At 47.9% G+C, this 26,157-nt stretch overlaps 1 long non-coding RNA gene across 1 annotated transcript in view; it reads right to left on the bottom strand.

Moving 5' to 3' along the window:
• Positions 1-25,713, bottom strand: part of LOC139752585 (uncharacterized) — a 59,431-nt gene extending 33,718 nt beyond the window's left edge. The window contains exons 1-2 of the long non-coding RNA XR_011713537.1: positions 25,255-25,713; positions 7,897-8,035 (exon numbers count right to left, since the gene is read on the bottom strand). This is a non-coding gene — a long non-coding RNA (uncharacterized lncRNA). The remainder of the gene's footprint in view (positions 1-7,896; positions 8,036-25,254) is intronic.
• Positions 25,714-26,157: the final 444 nt, after the last annotated feature.

Genomic DNA, 26,157 nt, shown 5'->3' with positions numbered 1-26,157 from the left:
CGTCGTTGATAACATATCCGGTTTATATATCCTAAATAGGATAACATTATCTCCAGGTTACGTACTGGTAAAAGAATACAACACCAACTAGAACTATGGCTTCAATGTCCTAGAAAAAATGATCTAGATAACCTTAAAGACGAGTGTAAATGAAAGATATTAAATCCTATTCTAGGTAGATAACCAGTAATTATGAAACTGGGTAAAAGAAAAAAAACTCATTCAACATCACGGTGAAGAAGGAACGTGTCGTCAAATGTAGCCTAGCAATGTATGGAATGTTGGACGCGGGCGGGACAGCCTAGCAGGCGACGGCTTCCCCAGGGCCTCTGGGAACCGTACGGAGCCCGACGGCTGGTCTCAATCAATGGAGAGAAAAATGAGCTTAAGCGGTAACCTGAGATGAGCTCTGAGTTGAGTCTACGCTTCCCATGAGTGTGTATGTGTGTGTGTGTGTGTGTGTGTTTATCTCTACCCTCATGTTGGCGTGTTTGTTTGTCTGCTTATCTACCGCATGTTTCTGTGTTTGTCTTCTGTCTGCTTATCTACCCTACCCGCATGTCTGTGTGTTTGTCTTCTTATCTACCCGCATGTCTGTGCATTTGTCTGTATGTCTTTCACGTATTCCTCCTGCCTCTTGTCCCCCTCCTCTTTGTCTCGCTATGTTAGCGTCTGCCGGCTCAGGGGTGGCCAGCCTGCCCGCCTGTCTGTCTGTCTAAGCATCACCAAGGCTGCCGATAGTCTCTTTCCCCCCCCCCCCCCCCCCACCCCCGCCCTCCCCTCTTCTCCCTCTGTCTGTCTGGGTCTGTCTGTTCCTGATGAAATATTGCTATAATTTCGACTAAAGCGTAATCATAAATCCCACATGAGCCCATTCAAGCAGCAACGCGAGGAAACCGACAAAATAGAATATTTTCTTTCCCCCCCTCGAGCGGTGTAAGCGCTGAATGTTAGCGGTAAAGCTACCCAAGTGGCAACAGCTGCCAGAGTTGCCAATGCGCCAGTTGTACCCCCACCCAACCCTTCGAGCGGTGGTAGCAATGAATGTTAGCGGTGAAGCTACCCATGTGGCAACAGCTGCCGCAGTTGCCAACGTGTCAGTTGTAACACACCAAATGGATGACCCAGTCGTGCCAAGAGTCAAATCTAATTCACCACTTCAGTAAACTTCAGAAAGTCAGACGTATGGGGAATATGTCCCCTTTTTCTTCTCGACAGATATGATAGGTTTGAATTCCAATGATGCCACACGCCATATATATATATATATATATATATATATATATATATATATATATATATATATATATATATATATATATATATTCCCTCTGACCTACGGGGAAATGAGACACGATAAGTTCCCAAGTGCACTTTCGTGTAATGATCACACCATCAGAGGAGATACAAAAAAGAAATATGACGGTCAGTTGATTTACATCTGGTTGGGTCTCCATGGTTTACCGTGACTCACCTTTACACAAAAACTGTCCCTATTCACAGAATGGTTTTGCGCTGCTTGGATACACATTGTCCCTTGAATTATATAAAACAAGTGTCATGGAGAAATGATAGATGGTTATTGATCAATAAGACTAACAAGGCAGTATATAAGGATAGAACTAGATCACAACATCCGTATAGAGTGGGAGGTCATAGGTTCACTACAACCCTATGGATCTGGTGTCATAGGTCACAACATCCCTATAGAGGTGGGGGGGGGGGTCATAGGGCACTACAACCCTATAGATCTGGTATCGTAGGTCACAATATCCCTATAGAGGTAGGGGGGTTATAGGTCACTACAACCATATCAAGCCGAAATAATAGCAGATCCGCACATCACAGAGGCACCGGAATGAACCAGTCATGAAAGATAAGTCCCAGCAGCCATCCCAGACGATTCACGAAACACCACGACAACCAACTCAAAGAACCCGTCAGGAGATGCGACAGCTTCTGGAATACTTGAGGACCCTGGGCAGGTCAAGCCCTGAGAGTGGGTCGACTATCCTATTAACCTCCGCCATAGGAATGTCGGGTACGCGAACACCTCTATGACACCGGGTCTCTCCCTCACTCCCCCTCCAGAAGCCGGAGGTCTGTGTGCCGGGTGTTGGAGGCTGAGGGAGGGAGGTCAATGAAGAAGGAAAAGCTGTAACCTAAGGTTGAAAAAGGGTCGAGGTCACTGTGGCATTGGCATGCACCGGTCAACAAGACTATCAGTGCCTTGTGGGTTGAGGGGAAGGCAAGAAAGGAGGAGCTCAGGAAGTGGGGGGGAAAAATATGAGTGGCATTCGGAGTGTGGGGTTGTGACGGCTCGGTCAGACACAGACTCACGGGTGCCAAGCCTGGGGGATGTGGTTGCAGGGGCTGCTGGGTTACGAGTGCCAAGATGAGGGAGGAGGAGGAGGAGGGGAAGAACAGCAGCGCGTTACAACAGTGGACGAGGGGAGGAAGGGAAGGAGGAAGGTCCTTGGGGGAACCCTAGAGGGGATGCCAAAGGTTGCCAAGAAAGGGGGAGGAGGTGTGCTAACACGGGAGGTCACGGGGTGATAAGACGAGAGAGAGAGAGAGAGAGAGAGAGAGAGAGAGAGAGAGAGAGAGAGAGAGAGAAGCTCAGGCGGGAAGCGAATGCCAGTATGGACACGAGCACGAAGCCAGCGGGGGATATGACCAGCGATAGATACAGTACACATCCCTGGTGTGTGTGTGTGTGTGTGTGTGTGTGTGTGTGTGTGTGTGTGTGTGTGTGTGTGTGTGTGGAAAACGTGTATCTTCATGCACCAGAGGAAGGTTCCGTAAAGGTTATGTGAAGCAGCAGGAGCGGACGGAGCGGATCGGTCCGGCCGGCTGGGCGGGCGGGCGGGAGGCTAGATGGATGGATGGGTGCGTCGCTCAGAGCAGCCACTCCTGCTTCACCCTCAGTCCTTCCCTCCCACTGGGCCGTCAGAGCAGCCACTCCACCAATAGTAAGGACACGAGGACGGGGTGTACTGGTAGTGTGTGTTAGGCATTACTCACCCTCCACCATCACCACCAGCTAGGTACTCTCCTCCACCATCACCACCAGCCAGGTACACTTCTCCACCACCACCACCACCACCAACACCTACCAGGTATCAGGTAGGGCCACGCGGGCAGCTAAGGCACCAAGATTTACATAACTCAGAGCAATACAACTTCAGCACAGACGGGAACTACCCGACTTAAACTTCCTCAAAAGTTCTCTTAACCAAAAGGGGAACGAGGAGCAAAAGTCTGAGGGGGGGGGGGGGGTGAGGCCAGCAGGAGAGATAGACATTAGCCTGCTGGGAGAGGTAGGGGGACACAAGGCTACCAGGAGAGATAACGAGAGATTAACCTGCGGAGACAGAGAGAGAGAGAGAGAGAGAGAGAGAGAGAGAGAGAGAGAGAGAGAGAGAGAGAGAGAGAGAGAGAGAGAGAGAGAGAGAGATGATGCTAACAGGAGAGATACAGGCGATACAAGTGGATTAATCTCCCGAGGAGAAGGACACCTTGAAGGGAGGCATTACACGAGGTAGAGACGAGGACAGAGTGGGGGGGTGGACGAGTGAGGGAGAGGGAGCGGTGATGAAAGGGAAGGTAGAGAGATAAGGCTCAGGGCACAGGGAACGAGATGCCCTTATCTCAGACAGAAGGATTTAAAAAAAAACAATGAAAGAAAAACACAGTCACTGTACATAATACACAAGGGAGACAAGGTGATTAGATAATTCTCCCTAAGTGGGTTAATACTGGGATAAATAATGAACATCTAATTAAGGAAACAAACATCAAAGATGGAGGACTGGAACACGAGAGAGAGAGAGAGAGAGAGAGAGAGAGAGAGAGAGAGAGAGAGAGAGAGAGAGAGAGAGTATAAAGATAACGAACTAAAAACAGAGGGATAAAAGAAAAATGTATAACTATATGCTAACAGAACACTGCAAGACTCAGTCTGATCAGAATGTAAAGAGGTGGGTGAAGGAGGTCGTGCTTAACCAGCCTCGACCTCGAGGGGGGAAAAAAAGGAAAAATAAAAAATATCGAATAAATAAGGGAAAGAATCAGGCTGGGATCCCAATTTTAATGAGGTTATACAAGGACCATCTTCCCCCATCCGCTTCCCAGACCTGTCTGGCTGACGACACAACCATGGCTGAGGGACGGGTAGATGAGGGATGGGTAGATGAGGGACGGATAGCTGAGGGACGGATAGCTGAGGGACGGATAGATGAGGGACGGGTAGTAGAGGGACGGGTAGATGAGGGACGGATAGTTGAGGGACGGATAGCTGAGGGACGGATAGATGAGGGACGGGTAGTAGAGGGACGGGTAGTTGAGGGGCGGATAGATGAGGGACGGGTAGTAGAGGGACGGGTAGTTGAGGGACGGGTAGTTGAGGGACGGGAAGCTGGTGGACAGGAACTTGAGGGACGGAAAAGAGGAAAGAGTACGAGGCGATGAGACGCGGATCAACGATGACGTACGACGGACGAAGGACAGACCAGGGCAGCAGCGACGTCAGGTTTCGAACCCGGGAACTGGTAAAGAGCGGGAGGGAAAGGAGGAACAAGAGAAAATGGGATAAAAAAAAAGATGGATAAAGGAGCAGGATAGAAGAAGAGACAAATAAAAATAACAGAAAGAGAAAAGGAAAAAAGTAAGAACAATAAAAAATAAAGACAGACAAGAGAAAGAAATGAGAGAAATAAGACATAATGAAGGTTAAGAAAGTAAGAAAGCTACAGTGAAAGAAGAAGGACGACAAGAGAAAGAAATGAGAGACACGAGACATACTGAAGGTTGAAAGAAGGATCAACTGCTGATCAGAAACAACAGAGATAACGGGAAATGAACAGAAATAACAGAGATAACGGGAAATGAACAGAAATAACAGAGATAACGAGAAATGAATAGACATAATAGAGATAACGGGAAATGAACAGAAATAACAAGAGTATCTAGATTGACAGCCAACGGGGAAAAGAGAACAGATGGAAGGGACAAGTTTTCATTCTTGGGTCAGAATCGAAATCATCACCAGGAACACACACGGTACATCAGGTGTCCAGGAAGCGGGCGAATCGGGGGGGGCCATAGCAGAAGGACGAAGCTGCCGAACGAAGTGGGACATTTGAGATGGAGACGAACCTGTTCAAAGTGTCCAGTGGTAACACGATCCTACACTTCCTGCTGAAGCGCGAGGACAAAGCGTGAATGAAGCGGGCGAAGTGAGTGAGGGTAATGGAAAAAAAAAAGGGGAAGGGGGATGTTTAAGACTATACTGACGAAGCGGGACGACCACATTTGAGGACGACCCTGACGAAGTAGGTAGGCGGTTGTGGTCCTCCTCCCCCCCCCCCCCTCCCACGTCAGGTTGTGAACTGCAGCGATAACAACGATGCCCCCCCCCTCCTCCTCCTCCGTGGGTGGGGGGGGGGAAGGAGGGGGATAACAGGAGAGCCCTGAACCGAGCGGACGAAGTGGACGAAAGAAGGAGATAATGAGAGAGTTGTGGCATGGTGACGTCATACTGCAGACGAACCCAGTGCTGCTGGTGGGGGGGATGGGGGGGAGGGGGGAGGCAGCTCTCTAGGGGTGCGTGTGTGTGGGGGGAGGGGGTCTGGATTCTCTCTTGGGGTGGGTGGGGGGAGTGGGAGGGTATCTCTTGGAAGGGTAGAGGGGTGTGGATGGGGTGATACAGCCGAGGGGATGTTGAGGGTGATGGGATGGTAAAAGGGGGTGATAAAGATGGTTCAAACAGTAATGGAAAGGTGAGAGATAGAGGAAGGGGAGGGATGGGTGATGGAAAAGGTGATGGAAGGTTAAGGATGATGGAAGAGGTGAGGAATAGAGAGAGAGAGGGAATAATGTTAGGGATGCCATGGGTAAGGATTAAGGATGAGAGGGATGAGAGAGAGGGAGATGGGAAGTGAGTGAGTGAGAGAGAGAGAGAGAGAGAGAGAGAGAGAGAGAGAGAGAGAGAGAGAGAGAGAGAGAGAGAGAGAGAGTGTAAAGTAGAGGAGATGAGAAAGAGGATGGAGATGGGGAGGGGGGAAAGAGAGGGGATGATGATGAGGAGGAGGGTGGGTGGGTGGATGGGGGGGTGGGGGGGAGGACAGAAGGATCAGGCGGCAGGATAGAGAAGGATGCGACAGGGACGTGAGGGAGGGAGGGAGGGAGGGGGGAGGGAAGGGGATGGGGGTGAAGGGGGGACGGAAGTGCCATTTGGGACATTTGTACAGAGTGGCCCGAGGGAAAGGGGGGGTGGGGGAGGGGGGAGGGAGGGAGGGAGGGTGTGTTGCAGAGAGGGTAGGGGAGAAGAGGGAGGCAGGCAGGGAGGGAGGTAGGGAGGGAGAGGAACGACTGCAGGAGGGGGAGGAGGGAGGGAGGAAGAGGAGCAGCAGCATTAGAAAGATGGAGAAGGTATTGATATTGACGATGATGGACGGGTGTATGGTGACGGAATACATGGGGGGGGGGGAGAAGGGATGGAGGGGAAGGGGTGGTGGGTGCCTGTTACTGGAAGGGCTGTACTCATTGTCTGAGGGGAGGGGGGAGGGAGGGGGGAAGAAGTCCCACAACCACCACCCCTTCCAACCATCACTCCACCCTCCTCCTCCTCCTCCTCCTCCCCAGCCATCGGCCGCCCTCTATAGCCCCGAGTGGTGATGAGAGTGACGGTACGACCCCTTGAGCACGACGGTACGACCACTTGAGCACGACGGTACGACCTACTTGAGCACGACGGTAAGACCCACTTGAGCACGACGCTACGACCCCTTGAACACGACGCTACGACCCACCTAGCGTCACGGTACGACCCTTCATAATCCTACGAACGCCAGGCCATCACAACCAAAGGTCGTACTGTCGTGATGTAGACGAGTCGTTTCTGACCAACCCAGGACACAGTACGATAAGAACTACCCAGAGGACGTCTGATACCTGACGGTGCAAGGAACACACAAGAAGAAGACGAAGAAGAAGAAGAAGAAGAGGAGGAGGAGGAGGAGGAGGAGAAGAAGGAGGAGGAGGAGGAGGAGGAGGAGGAGGAGGAGGAGGAGGAGGAGGAGGAGAAGAAGAAGAAGAAGAAGAAGAAGAAGAAGAAGAAGAAGAAGAAGAAGAAGAAGAAGAGGAGGAGGAGAAGGAGGAGAAGGAGGAGGAGGAGGAGGAGGAGGAGGAGGAGAAGAAGAAGAAGAAGAAGAAGAAGAAGAAGAAGAAGAAGAAGAAGAAGAAGAAGAAGAAGAAGAAGAAGAAGAATAGGAGAAAGAAGAAGAAGAAGGAGAAGAAGAGGAAACAGAAAAAAGGAGAACACATTTAAGATAGGCTGGGCAACAAAAGGCCGGGACATCTTGGCCTGTCAAACTAAACAAAAGAACCACGTGGCAAATTAACAAAAGACTCCCAACAACTAAAGGTAAAAGTTGCTCACAAGCTTCTCTTTGCTCCTCCCCCTCCCCCCACCAACCAGAGATAAGAAAGAAGGAGGAGGAGGAGGAGGAGGAGGAGGAGGAGGAGGAGGATGGAGAAGGAGGAGGAGGAGGGAGTAAGGGGAGAGGCGACTGGCTGCACCGTAGCGAGGAGAGGTGTGGATGATGAAGCAACTGGAGGCCGTGGAGGTTGGGGGGAGGGGGGTTGCGTGGTGTAAGAGGGTGGGGGGGAGGAGGAGGGGCCGCTGATGGGGGAAGGGTGAGGGGAAACGGGGGAGGGGTAGACATGGGATGGAAGAAGTGGATGTGCGTGTGAGAGAGAGAGAGAGAGAGAGAGAGAGAGAGAGAGAGAGAGAGAGAGAGAGAGAGAGAGAGAGAGAGAGAGAGAGAGAGAGAGAGAGAGCATTTACATGCGATTAAATTTACATTCACAATGATCAAAACACAAGAGACCTACCATGTCTCTCAGTATAATGCCGTGATGTCACCACCAGCTTGAGTTACGTCACAAAATCCTCCATTGCGTCATCCCTTACTACACACGTCATCACCCTCCTGCTCCGACGTCATCACCAGCTCGCCATGACGTCTTCCTTCTACAAAAGACGCATAAAAAATTATCAAAAAAATAATGGAGAAAATAATTAATAAGAGAGTAATGCAATATTTGACAAGAATAAATAATCATATAATTAAACTCTGTATTGGCCGGCAGTGTAGAATGTATTGACTTACTTTAAAATGTATTGACAAACTGTGGAATGTATGAAGCAATATACTGTGGAAAAAATTACCAACTGTAGAATGTATTTAACATGAATGAATGTATGTATGTATGTACGTATGTGTATATATATATATATATATATATATATATATATATATATATATATATATATATATATATATATATATATACGTGTTCAAGGCTCGTACCATCATAGTCAGGAGGTACAAGGTGAGAAGAACACATTTCTCTTCAAATATTTATATTTCTTTAACAAAGATTCATTAATTACTAAATAGTTTCTCCAGAGCTACTAGATTACATATATATATATATATATATATATATATATATATATATATATATATATATATATATATATATATATATATATATATATATATATTCTCAAGGAGAAACAGAGTCGTTCACGGATATATGTAAGCCAACTTGTGAATCATTGTTAGAAGGATTGTGTTTGATTGTGGTATCGACTTCATGCGGGTGTGTAACACACACACACACACACACACACACACACACACACACACACACACATACACACGAGATGGAGCCCATTGAATGATGGACTGCCTCCTCCACACAGCACAAATGGTAATTAAAGATATGTAATTAAACACACCCCACCCACACACATAATTCTACAAGTGACGTGCTAATGGATCCATCTAATTTGAAAGACGTCGATGACTTTGCTGTTGGTAAGAGGGTTGACAAGAGCCCTCACGACGGCACCGCCCTCTAGGGGAAACCCTTAGCAGCCTCCGGAGCTGGACCGACGCCAAGAACTTCACCATCAACCCATCAAGAGTGTCTGTAGTCCTTGCTATGCAACCCAGTGTTTCTTCCAACTACCCACACCCCACCCAACCCACCCGAGCTTCACTCCCTGTTGTCTTATTAGCTCCTAGTCTCCTCCAGGGTGTTCAGGTCCACCAAGCTTCCAGTTCATTCCTATCTCTTTAGTGTCTCATCAGGTCCTAGTCCCTTCCAGGTTCTTCTGTCCATCAAGCTTCCAGTCCATTCCTACCTCTTACTGTGTCACTAAGCCCCAGTTCTTTCCAGGTTCTTCTGTCCATCAAGCTTCCAGTCCATTCCCATCTCTTACTGTCTCACTTGGCCCCAAGTCCTTTCCAGGTTCTTCTGTCCACCAAGCTTCCAGTCCATTCCCATCTCTTACTGTCTCACTTGGCCCCAAGTCCTTTCCAGGTTCTTCTGTCCACCAAGATTCTCCGAGTCACACCGGACGAAGCACTAAGCTGGACGGCACCCGCCACCACAGCCACCATAGCCTCCGAACCACACAAACATGGGGACATGTAAACTATTTTGCATTCTGCCCAAACTCGCGTGTGCCTCCTCAATATCCACTGCACGACACGAACCCGCTGGAAAAGGGTACAGAGAAGGGCATCCGCCATCCACACACACAGCGTCATTTAACCCCTGGTTGATTGTTCACCTGTTTCCAGCCGCCTATCCAGCAGTCCAAGGCAACAGCCATCGTAGCTCTCAGGTCTGTTTGACTTCCATGATCCAGACGACCATTTCCGACGACGTTGACCTTGTGCGTGTGTGTGTGTGTGTGTGTGTGTGTGTTTCAACCCCACAAGAGGCGTGGGCCTAACAGGATTACTGGACTGTTACGAAGATTAGAGAGAGAGAGAGAGAGAGAGAGAGAGAGAGAGAGAGAGAGAGAGAGAGAGAGAGAGAGAGAGAGAGAGAGAGAGAGAGAGAGAGAGAGAGAGAGAGAGAGTGAGTTCCAGCGTGGTGTTCGCCTATGAGGTCTGGAATTTAGGAATTACTCCAAATCATAAATATTGACTTAAGTTTATATTACACTTTATGAAGACAATGAAGGTATTATCCACATACCAATATATGGTCTAAATAATCATTTTTTTTTTCATCATCAAGAATTAAAAATAAATATAAGACATTTTAGTTTAAGGATGTGATAGGTTGAAACTGTTTTTCAGAAACATGTGATAACAATATATATGAACAATTTCTTCAACTGAGGAGACAAATATTCGAATATTTTTGAAAAAGTCTTGACGACAGCATGACGTAACCTTTACTGTGGTAGAATATTCGACGATTACTTCACTAAACAAACACTAATAACAACAACACAAGACAAACACCCGTCACAGCACAACCACACACTAGCCACAGCAACACAGCACAAACCACACACTAGCCACAGCAACACAGCACAAACCACACACTAGCCACAGCAACACAGCACAAACCACACAGGCTGACAAACACACACTAGCCACAGCAACACAGCACAAACCACACAGACTAACCAACACAAACCACGACCACAGCAGACGAGTGAGTGGAAAAATATGTGCTTGAGGGAGGGAGATCGCTCCTCTCCCCTCCCCACTGGTGTGCGAGGCAGTAAGAGTGAGGGGAGAGGAGGGAGTGACAGAAGTAGGGAGGGGAGAGGAGGGAGTGACAGAAGTAGGGAGGGAAGTGGAGGGAGTGACAGAAGTAGGGAGGGAAGTGGAAGGAGTGACAGAAGTAGGGAGGGGAGTGAAGGGAGTGACAGAAGTAGGGAGGGGAGTGGAGGGAGTGACAGAAGTAGGGAGGGAAGTGGAGGGAGTGACAGAAGTAGGGAGGGGAGTGGAGGGAGTGACAGAAGTAGGGAGGGGAGTGGAGGGAGTGACAGAAGTAGGGAGGGGAGTGAAGGGAGTGACAGAAGTAGGGAGGGAAGTGGAGGGAGTGACAGAAGTAGGGAGGGGAGTGGAGGGAGTGACAGAAGTAGGGAGGGGAGTGAAGGGAGTGACAGAAGTAGGGAGGGGAGTGGAGGGAGTGACAGAAGTAGGGAGGGGAGTGAAGGGAGTGACAGAAGTAGGGAGGGAGTGAGGGAGTGACAGAAGTAGGGAGGGGAAGTGGAGGGAGTGACAGAAGTAGGGAGGGGAGTGAAGGGAGTGACAGAAGTAGGGAGGGGAGTGAGGGAGTGACAGAAGTAGGGAGGGGAGTGGAGGGAGTGACAGAAGTAGGGAGGGGAGTGGAGGGAGTGACAGAAGTAGGGAGAGGGGGGTTGGTTGAGGGGGGAGACTCTACTGGTGAACCTAACCTAACCCAGTCGGGAGACAATCTTTGAATTCCGTGTCAAAAAAAGAAAAAAAAAAGTTCTCTCACCTTCTCTTAGTAAACCGCCCATTGTAGGAAAAAAAATGGATGGATAGATAAGCTCTCTCTCTCTCTCTCTCTCTCTCTCTCTCTCTCTCTCTCTCTCTCTCTCTCTCTCTCTCTCTCTCTCTCTCTTATCATACATTCGTTTACCAAAAGACAGAATAATAAAAAAACAGGGGGGGGAGGAGGAGGTGGACACCGACACCCCCCCCCTCCCCCGTGATCCCTCCTACTGCTCACACACCCAGCCAAAGTGTACATAAAAAAAAAACCCAAACCCAAAACACACATAATGTCGCCCCAGAACATATAAAATAAGAGTTGAAACACTGGAATGGTTGGCCAGGTGGCGCTCACCTATTGTTGTGAGTCCCTCATATTTTTTTTCTCCCACAATAGACCAATGTTTAGGAGGACATGTGAGGGGGAGAATGAGGACGGGGGCAGGGAGTGAACGGGAGGGGGCTGGGGAGGGGGGAGGAGGAGGAGGAGGGGGAGCCAGGGAGAGGGGAAAGGTGTGACGGAGGGTGGGGTGGGGGGAGATGGAAGTGGAGGTGGGTGGGGGAGAGTGTGTGAGTGACATGAGAGAGAGAGAGAGAGAGAGAGAGAGAGAGAGAGAGAGAGAGAGAGAGAGAGAGAGAGAGAGAGAGAGAGAGAGAGAGAGAGAGAGAGAGAGAGAGACTTGGAGATGATATACAAATTAAATATCCTCTAATCAGCTTGGCTCCTCACCACGTCCCCCTTTCCCTTACCCTCAGCCCAGCCACCCTAGCCAGTATAACCCACCCCTCCCACCCAACCAACCATTCTCCCCCGACCAAAATGAGAGACTAGATCATGAGCTGGGGGAGGGGGTGGGGGGGGGAGGAAACCCCTCCCCCATCTATAACCAACAAGCAAAACCCATAACCCCCATTACATCCAATCCCCCCCCACACCCCCCGCCTCTCCTCCTGTAACAACTATTCCCCCCCCCCACTTTCTAAGACACCCAATACAATATTTACCTCCTGAATAACCGAGTACAACCCCAATACAACCCCAATACAACCCCAACCCTACTACAACCCCAGGACAACCCCGACTCAAGTCCAGCCCCAATCCCCCCTCAAAAATCCCCTTCCCCCCCACTCCCAGTGCCTACCTCTCCTCTGCCCTCCTCCCCTCCCCCCCCCCAACATGAAAAGACAATGGGAAGACGACCACAAAACTTACGACCTTGCCATTTGGGACGCCTGGAACGACATGGGCGGACCTGGGAGAGAGATGGAGTGGAGAGAGAGAGAGAGAGAGAGAGAGAGAGAGAGAGAGAGAGAGAGAGAGAGAGAGAGAGAGAGAGAGAGAGAGAGGGGGGGGGGGGGGAGTGAGAGTGAGTCATATTAATGGTGTTGGAAAGGCAGAGGGACGTTAGTAAAATGAACCCTTTATACGACCACAGGTCGTCCCTCTTACTGACCTCCTGGACGACCCCTGCAGTGCGGACCTGACCCGACCCGACCCTCCACCACCCACCCACCCACCCCTGTGTGGGGGGAGGATGGTGGGTCACCCTATGTGTGTGTGTGTGTGTGTGGAAGAGAGAGAGAGAGAGAGAGAGAGAGAGAGAGAGAGAGAGAGAGAGAGAGAGAGAGAGAGAGAGAGAGAGAGAGAGAGAGAGAGAGAGAAATGCTCTCCCTCCCCTCCCATATGCTCCCATCAACACCAGTGTTCGTCGACATTTCCCATTCCATCTCACTTTTCCGTCCCCCCCCTCCCTCTATTTCTCCTATCTCTCACTGTCTCTCGTCCCTCCCTTTGCTATACCCTCCCACTCGTCTCTTCCCTCCCTCGGTGTCCTTCTGTTACATCACTTCCTCCCCTCTCACTCTTTCCTTTCCCTCCCACTGTTCCCCTCCCCCCTCTCTCCTGTTGCTTCCTCCCCTCCCACTCTTCTCTCACATATTCCTTCCCCTCTCTCCAATTCCTCCACACCCACTATTTCCTCCTCCTCCTCCTCCTCCTCCCCCCCACTTCTATATCCTTCCCTCACACTGTATCATCCTCCCCCTCTCCCACTACTCCCTCCCTCCCATCCGTTCCAGCTCTGGGATGGTCTGGAGTATGTTCACAATGTGGACAGACGACAATGTTCCAGACAATGTTACGCCTTCCCTCAACGATACAATATCTCATGGCGGGCCTTCCTCCTCCCCCCCCAAGCATACATAACACGCAGGCGACGATATCCACAATATAACAACACCCCCCCCCCCCCCACACACACACACATCCACTCCTCTTCCAACTCATAACACACCACCACAACCCAATACACGACAAGACTCATTGCCGAGAAAAATGATGCGTGTGTGTGTGTGTGTGTGTGTGTGTGTGTGTGTGTGTGTGTGTGTGTGTGTGTGTGTGTGTGTGTGTGGGTGTGTGTGTGAGGGGCGGGTCTGGTGCGTTTCCCAGGGTGCGTGGGCCGACAGGTGCGTTACCCAGTGTGTGGAGCAGACACTAGGGTGTGTCATAACACTCGTGAAGTGCGATAGGGCGTCATTTACTTCTTTTCCTTCTTTCATATATATAGTATTTTTTTTCCCTCGAGGGGAAATATTCAAAATGTGCTTCTTGCATTTTTCTGTTCGACCGTATCGTATATATATATATATATATATATATATATATATATATATATATATATATATATATATATATATATATATATGCATATATATATGTACAGTTTCGCTATACAGAGAGATAGAAAGCGGCGAAAAAGAACTTTATCTATACCACAACGTTTTGAAATGGGGGGGGGGGGGGATATCTGCACCCCTCACCCCTTAGCCAGGCCAACAGTTCGTCAGCAGGAGCTGGGGTGATGGTGAGGTGGTCAGGAAGTGACACGTGGTCAGCACAACCAGACATCATCCTCCCACCACCTCAGCTGTAACACCAGTCTACCACTACCTTCACGTCGTCCAAGGCGCTCCACACACTTCCCATATACTCAAACATACACTTCAACCTACACATTTTCTATCTCATATGTGTTTTCTTTGTGGGACGTGTATTTGATTATCCTTCAATAACATCCCAAAGCTGAATCAATAAAAATATGTAGGAAGATCATGTATCGATATAAGACAGACATTAAAAGCTCACCCGAAAGAAGACAATTAATAATGTAACTTTGGTAATATGTGACTAAACACACACACACACACACACACACACACACACACACACACGGGCTTCCATGGTGTAGTGGTTAGCGTTACTGACCATGAGTCAGCACGCGTGGGTTCGAATCCTTAGGGCGGCAGTCGGTACCCAGGCAACCTCAGCAGTTCATTCTTCTCTCACGGCTGGTCGATAAATGGGTACCTGATTTAGGTTAGTTTGTGTGTGTGTGTGTGTGTGTGTTTGTGTGTGTGTGTGTGCATACACTGGAGTAAAATACATAGTCCACATACAGAACGTTAAAGGAAGGGACTACAAAGGTGTAAAACTCTCCTCGTAACAAGCACATAGTAACCAAGTTTTATCTTTGTGATTATCGTCTGCACTGAGAATGAAAATCAGAGAGCATATAAATGATCACTTGAAAATAAAACACTGATTAAAATGAAAGACGAAACGTGTTCACACAAAAGAGTCTCTATTGTAACAAATCATTTCCACTTTTCTACGAGAGAGTGAGCTCTGTCTTGGACATAAAAGAAAGGGATGGGGAGGATTCAATGTTCCTGGACCACTAAAAGGCTCTTGACACTCTCCGGTATACGAGGCTGATAGAGAAGATGGATGAAGGGAAGATTGTCCTTTGGTGGATCCACGACCCTTTGGTCTGGGGTTAACAATGGCCTACCGCAGGCCTCAGTCTTGGGACCATCACTCATCTTCATTTAGGAACATGACACGTTAGGATTGGACTCACACCTGCATAGGTTTGCAGATGATGCTGAAGTCATGAGAGGAGTAAGGAATGGGAAGGATGTCATCTTCCTACAGAGGGTGTTGGGATCAGGTCTAGAGCTGGCTTGATACATGAAGTTCAGACGAAGCAAAGGGAAAGTAACGAAGATGGGACATGGTGAAGGAAGGCCTCCATGGCTCTATAATCTGGCAGGAAACGAAGTACAACAATCTGTATATGGAACAGGCACTTGGGGGTTGACATATCACCGGAACAAGCCACAGGACCTGGTAAGGAAGCAAGTTGTCTACTATGTAACCCAAGAATGGCATTTAAGTACATGAGTAATACGCTCATTAAAGCAATTACAACTTACATTAGACCAAATTTAAAGTATGCAGCTCAAGTCTGGTAACTTGATATATATATATATATATATATATATATATATATATATATATATATATATATATATATATATATATATATATATATATATATATATAAAAGCACTACTAGAGAAGGTACACTGGTGGGGAATACAGATGGTACCTGAAATATGAAAAAATGAATTATCATGAACCTGCCCACCATGGAAGAGAAGAGTAAACCCGTGACTTGATCACAACGCTCTAGTTTTTGAGCTAATTTTGACAATGTTGACAGTCAACAGCTCTGTGAAAAGTAGGATGAAAGAGGAACCAGAGATCGTCGCAAGAAAATGATTTATAAAATAGAGATGTAAAGAAATAGTTCAACAATGCCAGGGTTGCAGACGAACTGACTAAGCCAAGTGATAAAACAGTGACTGGCAACACCATACAGAAGATTCAAAAACTGTATAATGGTACAGAGAAATTCAGGAGATGGGATCCCCACGCCTTGTAGTGTACAACTCCTTCCCTTGTAGTGTACAACTCCTTCCTTGTAGTGTACAACTCCTTCCCTCGTTGTGATCACACACTCGTAAACATCTTACCTAACCCTCCTGCCCTGGTCTTAAATATGCATGTAACGGCCACAACGAAGACACCTAACACTTACCCCAGAGATCCCCCCCACCCCCAGCTCTCTCTCTCTCTCCCCCCTCCCCACACATACATACATACATACATACAAACATCACAACACCTTATGGTGGACGTGGTAGGCAACATGAGCGCTGCGGGAGTTTCATAAAGACAGAAAGGACTTCTGGGACAAGAAACACACACACACACACACACACACACACACACACACACACACACACACACACACATATATATATATATATATATATATATATATATATATATATATATATATATATATATATATATATATATATATATATATATATAACCCCTAGGAATCCTTGGCTCTGTTTTATGTAGATGATTAATTACGTATCGTAATGAATGATGGACCTTGGCAGTGATGGAAGATATGAAGGAACTCCCTCCCGCTCCTTCAGCCAAACACCAAAAGCAAAAGAAAAAAAAAATACCAAGAGACGTCGAGACGATTAATAATAAATCATAATATAATCAAGTCTTTAGCCCAGATAATTAAGAACAATATAATCATCAAGTGTTTAACCCTATGTGTCATTACGGTGAAAGATGCCACAAGGAACAGTTTTATTGCTTGTAATCACCCACAGTTCTATTTCCCTACCTTTTACTCTTGTAGAAAATAAAAAAAAATATATATATATATAAATGGACAGTTACCAATTAGTATCAACTGGGGGATTGGGCGGCCGTAAAAGCAATCCATAGAGATATAAAATGCCAGTTACAGAGTTTAACGATGCGTTAGGAAAAGAACCATTCGGCTCTAACACGTCTATTGACAGCCACGGTGGTTGATGGTACAAACATAATAGCTGTTGACAGTAACAAAATAAAAATAAAGCAGTTATTGGCAACGATAAAAGATTAAATAAAAAACAAAAAGGAGGGGAACCTATAACACGTAAATTGGAACATCTGGTAACTCTATAGGGGTAAGATGGCGGCGTGTTGATTACGTGTGTGTGTGTGTGTGTGTGTGTGTGTGTGTGTGTGTGTGTGTGCTATTCTCCACAACTTAAATGATAATCCATAAAGTCCTGTAGTATTTACATGTAAGAGTAAAAAGAAACTGGATGAAGGAATAAGGAGTCAAATCCTTGTATGTATAGGTAAGAATTGGATTTAAGGGTGAAAAAAAATAAGGGTCACGACTTAAAATTCTGAGGGGCAAGTCAAGAGAATGAACTAAACACAAAAAGGGTATGTCTCTATGTTTAGCGTGAGGGTAAGGTATATCCTTGAAATTAAAAGGATAGAAGTGCAGGTGTTGCGAGACGAAGCACAGAGAGAGAGAGAGAGAGAGAGAGAGAGAGAGAGAGAGAGAGAGAGAGAGAGAGAGAGAGAGAGAGAGAGAGAGAGAGAGAGTGTGAGTCGCACCAGTAATTGGGAGGGCCAACATTGTTACTAACAACACTACACTCTCGTATATTCCCCCTCACAGCTTCGGAGAGAGAGAGAGAGAGAGAGAGAGAGAGAGAGAGAGAGAGAGAGAGAGAGAGAGAGAGAGAGAGAGAGAGAGAGAGAGAGAGAGAAGAGGAAGGAGGAAGATGTGAGCATGGAATGAGCGCTCAGACCAAGACTTGAGAGACGAGGGGGCATATGATAGGGATAAGAAGAAAGGTAAGAGGCTGTGAGAGGGTGGTGAGAGAGAGAGAGAGAGAGAGAGAGAGAGAGAGAGAGAGAGAGAGAGAGAGAGAGAGAGAGAGAGAGAGAGAGAGAGAGAGAGAGAGAGAGAGAGAGAGAGAGAGAGAGAGAGAGAAGAGGAAGGAGGAAGATGTGAGCATGGAATGAGCGCTCAGACCAAGACTTGAGAGACGAGGGGGCATATGATAGGGATAAGAAGAAAGGTAAGAGGCTGTGAGAGGGTGGTGAGAGAGAGAGAGAGAGAGAGAGAGAGAGAGAGAGAGAGAGAGAGAGAGAGAGAGAGAGAGAGAGAGAGAGAGAGAGAGAGAGAGAGAGAGAGAGAGAGAGATAATGGAGGGAGAGATCCTGATAAGAAGTATCTGCGAAGGGGAGGTATAATATACAAGACGATAAGGGAGAGGTGTGGTGAGAGGTGAAAGAAAGGGAAATGGGCTAATGAGAGGGACGACGCCGGCCCATGAGAGGGATGAGAGCCCTTGAGTGGGGCTAGGGACGGTGAGAGGGATGAGGGTGGTCCTGGAAGAGGATGAGGACCAGTGAGAGGGACAAGGGATGAAGACCTGTACGAGGGGTCGAAGACCAGTGTTAGGAATGAGGGGTAAGCGACAGGAATGAGGGAGTATGAGAGGTATGAGGGGCTTATGAGGAGGACGGTTCCTGTTAGGGAATAAGAGGGGCCCCGGAGGAGAGGGATGAGGACCAGGGAGAGGGACGATGGTTGGTGAACGGGGACAGAGGCTAGGCAGCTCTCGTCATCCTTCCACCTTTCTGGCGGTGGTCGAAAACTGGGAGAATGGAGAGAGAGAGAGAGAGAGAGAGAGAGAGAGAGAGAGAGAGAGAGAGAGAGAGAGAGAGAGAGAGAGAGAGAGAGAGAGAGAGAGAGAGCATGTGTACCCACATTATCAGCTGACAGCCCTCGCCAACCCTAACCCTTCACATCACACATTTTACCACCCCCCATAAAGCTCTGGAACCCCTCCTATTTACCCACCTCCTCAACCTTACAGGTCCTTTCCCCCTCCATCTAACCACATCCTTAATCCTACACAGTTCCTCTGTTTATTCACTTTCCTCCATCGCCACAAATCCCTATCTATCACCCTTATCCCTAAATCTTGTCTATCCTCAGTCCAACCATTTCTACAACTCCCTGAGTATTCTGCCATAACCTTCCCAAAACACCGATATAATTCCCCTCCCCCCCGAAAACCCCCTTCTTATTTATCCCTCTCATTAATCACACTCCATGTGACTCCCTCTCATTATCCCCCCGGCATCCCATTCCTATCCTATCCACAGGCTTCCTAACCACACATCCATCAAGCCTCCTATTTCATCCCATCCTCTCCAAGTGACCCCCTACATCTTAACTCCCCCTTCCCTCCCGTATTTCCAAAAGACCTCCTCACATCCTAACTCTCTCTCTCTCTCTCTCTCTCTCTCTCTCTCTCTCTCTCTCTCTCTCTCTCTCCAAGTGATCCCCCACTACATCTTATCTACCCCTTTCTTTCTATACAAGCGACCCACCCCCCCTTACATCTTAACTCCCCCCATCTCCCTCTTTCCAAGTAACCCCCCCCATCCCTACATCTTAACTCCCCTCTCCTCCTCCCCCCCACTCACCTGACGACAATAATGCTCAGACATGTATCTCACGGTGAATGGGGAGACAAGGAGTATTGGATAACCATTGCAGGAGAATTATAGTCGTCCCCCCCCAACCCACACACACACACTCCAATGGAAGAATCATAATAATATCGCTCTGGTTCTTTAATGTATTTGCTTCATGGAAAACCCAAGTCACAGACGCATGTAAAGAGGTATTCCCCCATCCCCTTACCCCTTCTAGCCTCCGCCTCGATATGAGATACAGAGAGGATGGAGGGGGGGAAGGAATCATACATTCATTTTTCTTACGTTATATGCAAGGAAGATTTGAATAAATGTAAGAGAGAGAGAGAGAGAGAGAGAGAGAGAGAGAGAGAGAGAGAGAGAGAGAGAGAGAGAGAGAGAGAGAGAGAGAGAGAGAGAGAGAGAGCTCTGCTCTTTAGTACATTAAAGATACGGAAGATGTATGGATGCAATATATGAATCATGTTGTGTTTACAGTCTATTTCTTCTAAGCAGATGATAAGACACCATACTGTATACAGTATATTGGCACTATATTACCCTGGGACCTCTATAGTTTTGTGGCTTCTGTAGGTTTGAGGCTGCGCTTCCAGCGGGAGCAGGATAAGGCGAGCTCCTTAGGGGCGAGATCCTGGACGACGTCGTACTCTTCCTTCCCTCTCTCTGAAAATGATAAAAGCCTCGTCGAAGTTTACTTCTCACTCGCGGTCTAACCACCTGCAGGGGGTGTCCGGTAGCACATCTCTCCCCCTCTACAGAGAGAGAGAGAGAGAGAGAGAGAGAGAGAGAGAGAGAGAGAGAGAGAGAGAGAGAGAGAGAGAGAGAGAGAGAGAGAGAGAGAGAGAGAGAGAGAGAGAGGCAGGCGTGTGGACAAGGTGTTTCCCTTTGGAGAAACAAAGCGAGTCGCATGTGTCTTTGTTGAAGGTGGTACGAATCCATGAAGCTAAATGGAAAGTCAATAAATGCCATGAGAAGTTTTCACCAGGAGAGTAAGGCATGTGCGCAAGTAGAGAGAGAGAGAGGTCTGAGTGGTTCCCGGTGAAGGTGGGTGTGCGTCAAGGATGCGTGATGTCGCCATGGCTGTTTAATCTCTTCATAGATGAGCAGCGGAGGTAAATGCAAGGGCTTTTAGAGAGAGGGCGGGTTCACGGGACGTTGGGTTGGGGCACGCATGGGAAGTGAATCAACTGCTGTTGGCAGATGATGCAGTTCTAGTTGCAGAATCCTGAGAGAAACTCAAGAAGCTGGTGAGAGTTCGGGAGTGTGTGAAAGGAGAAGGTTCACAGTAAAAGTGAACACACAATCGGGTGTAGGAAGGAAGAGACATGTCTGTTTGAATGTAAGTCTGATTGGAGAAGACCTGGAGGAAGTGGATTGCCTTAGGTATCTGGGAATGGACATGGCAGCAGATGGAATCATAAAGATTGTAGTCAGTCTTAGGGTGGAACAAAGGGCTATGATCTTGGGTGTATTAATGACACGTAGAAGGAGGAGGCCAGGGTGTTCGTCAAAGCAAAGACGACTAAGTCTGAAGCTACAATAATCCCGAGTGTTGTATGGATGTAAATCTTGGGGTGCAAGTCGAAAGAGAAAGGACGAGGGTGGACGTGTCGGAAATAAAATGCCTGGGGATGACCCGTGGCGTGAGGGAGTTCGATCGTGTGAGGACTGATATTGCAAACAAGAGGTAAGGCAGTAACAGCAGTCTGATTAAGGAAAGCCAACTAGTGTGTGCTAGAATGGTTCATACATATGAAGGGGACGAGAGAAGACTATGAGGATCTATAAGTTACAAGTAGAAAGAGCAAGGGAAAAGGGGAGACAGAGATGCGATGGAGTGGAGGAGGCTTTGGGGTATCGGGGTCGGAACATTCGACTGGACGAAAGGCATATAACGTTGTAGAATGATCTTCATCTATGTGGTATATAGGAGGCGATCTGCTGTCGGTGGGCTAGACCGGGTCTTATGAAGCAGCTATGGCCATTTCATCTAGTGGTGTGTGAGGTCTGGTTTTGGGAGATGCACTCTCGTACACTATGTGTAACAGCAAGGTAGGAGATGTGTGCAAATGAGGGCGTTCATTGTGTATGTGTGTGTGTGTTACCGGACTCCGCCTACATGTGGTTGCATCTCGAGTGAAAAACTCACCTTCAGCGAGACATATCATCGCCACTTGATGAAAACGGAGAAGTTTCGTACTAACCTCGCTCCAAAGGAGTCCAGCCTTTCCCTGCTTCTGACTGTAATGCAACCTTGAAGCTTTAGGAGCCCTAAGAGGGGATCCTGTGATATATATATATATATATATATATATATATATATATATATATATATATATATATATATATATATATATATATATATATATATATATGCTGATAATCGCAAGGAAAAATGAAACACGACAAGTCCAAAGTGCACTTTCGTATGATTCATACATCGTCAGATCTCCCATGACGATGTATTCAACACACGAAAGTGCACTTGGGAATTACCGCGTTTTATTTTCCCTTGTGGTTATCAGCAAAGACTAGATCACGCGTATCACTATATATATATATATATATATATATATATATATATATATATATATATATATATATATATATGAGGGAATAATATTTGTATGTACAGACACATATACAACTCAATATACTTAGATAAGAAACTGAAGGAACTCCTTGGCGGTGTTGGCGTGCCACTCAACAGGAAATGGCGGGTCAGGTTATTTGTGATATTTCTTTCATGGGAAATTCCACCGTCTATATTTCCACTTCAGGCAGATCCACGCGAAAACGGGATAACATGGCCATGTATGAGTGCTTAAGGCCAAGTATTGGTCACTGTAGATCGGCATTGCTAGGTCTGATCACTGACCTTTGATCCACTCCTTGAAAAGCCAACGTGTTCTTGCACTGCTGGTGACGCTGCCTACATGTGAGAACACACACACCAACTCCTGCCTGCGTTCTGATAACCAGCGTCTACCGTCTGTCCTCGGGCATTTCGCACCCATCACTCGACTGTCGGATGCCTTCTGTCTCAAACCCCCTACCTCAAAGCCTCCCTCCTCCTGTCAACTTGTCAGAGCCTTCTCACACCAGCTATTTATCAAACTCGCATCCACGTCACAATCCATGTATCACGCTCCTCAGAGACACATACCTCCTCACCTGTTCCGACCACTGACTGAGCCACGGAGCCACATCGGCCCCCACCGTGTGTACTGCCAGGGAACTCGAAGACTTCCTCATGTAAACTCGCAGGTCTGGGGAGACACCATGCTTAGTGAGGAGTGGCTCTGTGTCTATCACCATCGGCAGACGAATGAACTGTGAGGAGAGAGAGAGCCCCCGCCCCCCACCTCATGATAAGATAGGGACACCACGTCCGTTTCTCCTGGGTAGCACGTGGCTGGCTGGCCAAGTAGTACTAAGAACCATCGCCTGCCAACCCCCTGCTCCAAAGGGAGGAATGGCTTTTTTTTTTTTTTTTTTGGTCGCTGGCCTCCCTCCACAAACGTCCGGCCCACCTACGTCAGCGAGGTAGGTATTTTAGAGCCATGGAACCACACACACACACACACACACACACACACGAGAAAGATGGTTCAGTATAATGCACTCGGTTCGTTCCGAGATCACACATAGCATGTGGGGCTAGAGATATACTCACGCTGTTTGAAAAGCCAGGTTTGGGTAAGAGCAACTCTATAAACTGAGGGAAATAAAATAAGAAGCACAATGTACGTCTGAAGATCTCGTACTACAAATACATAAGGCACGTCACTCACTAATTACACTATTTACGTGACTCGAATCAAACGATTTCTCTACCTTAAGAAATCGCAGTGTGAACAGCTATTGGCCGGTCATGCAGCGCCGTGCTACCACGTACCATTCAATCACCAGTTGTGCAACGTTAACATCAGAACGAGGGCTCAGAACATCCATCTATAGCCAGACCTTAGTGTGCACGTTCCTTATCAGCTCCCATCCACTGGTATCTTCATACACTGAGTCACTGATAAGGTATGTCTTGACCAGGTGGAGTAGGGGGGGACTAAACTTCACCTGGGTCATCCATGTGAGACGAGACCTATCCTTAAACTTGGTAAGTTGTGTGAAATACATTTTCATTCATTCCTACAAACAAGGCTAATATCTCCTATTCAGTCTGCTGGGCTTAAAACGCTATACGTAACCTTAAGAATGAAACATATGCTCTCTTATCCTAAACACCTAAAAATAACTATATCATACTGCAATTAACTGAAGCACATTTTGGGATACATTTTACGGCCTGGGACTCAGTATAATCACCACAACAAAATCCATTCTCAAAATTTTACACTCACATGCATCAGTCTTAAATACGAATATCTTTATATATTTCTTCCTTTTTAGAAGGGAAAACACTTCTTAGTTCTACATTACAACACAACTCATGCTGAATTTTGGATGGACAATGTGAATATTTCTTACAATTTTTAAACACAGACACGAAGGATATGTTCCCTTTATGGTTCACGTCAGCATTAGGAAATTACGACACCACTTAACACCATTCTGAGATTTCTGAGTGATGAGAATGACGTCATCACCTTAAAACATTACCTGTAAACATGATGGTATCAACGCACGTCTAACTCACTGCTCTCCCTCTCTGTCTCTCTGGGGGCTTTAATAAACTAACTTTTAAAGCAAATCTCATAAACTGCGCGACTTCGTTTTGCTACAACCCTGAGCGAAAAGTATATATATATATATATCTAAAATAAGACTTACTGGACAAGACTTGTCTGGCTAATGAGGCCATAACTCCACCGACCAACGGATCACAAGACGGACGACTCTCATGCAGAGGTAGAGGAGCATCAGAGTGGAGTCGACCAGCTCCCCTCGAAGCAGCACGGTGGGTCGACCAGGGATTAAATATATAGCGCAGGGATGTTTCCCCTCCCCTGGTCGGTGCTGGGACCCCGCCCTCAACACCACCTCCTCCCTCTACCACAACCGCCACCTCCCTCAGGGGGAAAAGAATGTGGTCATGAGAGCAAGGACAACACAAGGGATGAAATTCGTGTAGGAAAATAGCGAGGGGGGAGTGAGGGGAGGGCAGGAGCGGCGGCGGCGGCGGCCATCCATCTGGCGGCGTTGGAGGGAGGGCGGCGGCCGGCGGCAGCACCACCGCGACGCCCAGCTCTGCTCAACCTCACCAACCCGGCCATAATGGCTCGCTGGGGAAAGATGGCGTCGTAATATTTGGCGTCTTCGGCCAACCCACGGAGCTGACGGCCGAACGGGACGGAGGCGAGGGAAGAAGTGATGGTTGTGGTAGGAAGGGGGTGCGTGTGAGGTCTGTCCCTCCTGGGGAGACGCTGAGGGAAGGGGGATTAGGTGAAGGGGTGGGGAGGGGACAGGGGAGGGGAGGAGAGGGGGGCGCAGGGCCAGAGGGAGGGAGGGGGAGGAGGGAGAGGAGGTGCACGGGGCGAATTTGTTCCTTTGCCGAATTGAACAGCGAGACTTTACTTACGCAATGGCGCTGTGTGCGTCCTGGGCCAAGCCACGGCGGCGGAGGTGATGCGTCTCTCTCACACACACGAATACGAAAGAGGGAGGCCCAGGGCAGGCAGGAGGAGTGTGTGAGGCGGGCCATCTGGCGGGACTACTCACCCGGGAGGCGGTGCTGGCTGCTGGCCTGGACCCCTCACCCCGAGGACCACTTTTCGTGGGGTGAGGCGAGGCTGGCACTGACGAGACGACCGTCTCGGCTCCGGGGAGTCTCCTACTGATGTTAAGGCGGTGGTGGAGCGCCGGGAAGTCCATGTGTGTGCTGCAGGAGAGGCACACAGGGACTCGACACACACACACGCCCACGCTAGCCTCCTCCACGGTGCCACCATCGCGACTGCCAGCCACCTCGGTCAAAGATGGCCCTTAGAGCGTCGTCTGCTATTGGAACGTCATCGGAGAATATCCGAGCCATCGCGGCGTCCGGTCGCTCCCCGGTGGGATTTCCAGTACTTTTGAGGCCCTTGCGATACGAACGACACATTTTGTACAAAGTTTGGCTGAAGTTCCTTCCGATATACGGGAGAATAGGGCGGTTCTCTTAAATGCTTGCGCTGCCGAGTGTCGTCTGCCACTGAACGGCGACTGAGTTGGCGGGAGACACACCCCATGGGAAAGAATATGGCGAGTGGCAAAATTTAAAATGTTCATGTTTTAAAAATCATGTAAGAGGACAAAAACATTATTTCAGTCATTGGAGAGTATTTACCATACATCTAATAATATATTCCTACTACCGATCACAATAATTGAAACTCTCGATGAGTAATATCACAGAAAAAATCATTCCCTCCGAGGGGATTCTGGCAACTCGAAAAATAAATAATTATAGGGGATGCGAGAGCCAATGAGAGCGGTGGCAGGCGTGGCCCGGGGGCGGAGCCAACTAAGTGGCGGGATATTTGAATCGATACTCGGAGGAGGAAAGGTAAGCGTTATCTTTATATAATATTTTAATGATCTCATAAAGTGTATGCTCCCATGAGCCTGGACATTTAGAAGTTT

The sequence above is a fragment of the Panulirus ornatus genome, chromosome 13 (genome assembly GCF_036320965.1).
Source record: "Panulirus ornatus isolate Po-2019 chromosome 13, ASM3632096v1, whole genome shotgun sequence".
NCBI lineage: Eukaryota > Metazoa > Arthropoda > Malacostraca > Decapoda > Palinuridae > Panulirus > Panulirus ornatus.
This window is presented reverse-complemented; position numbering and strand designations above follow the sequence as displayed.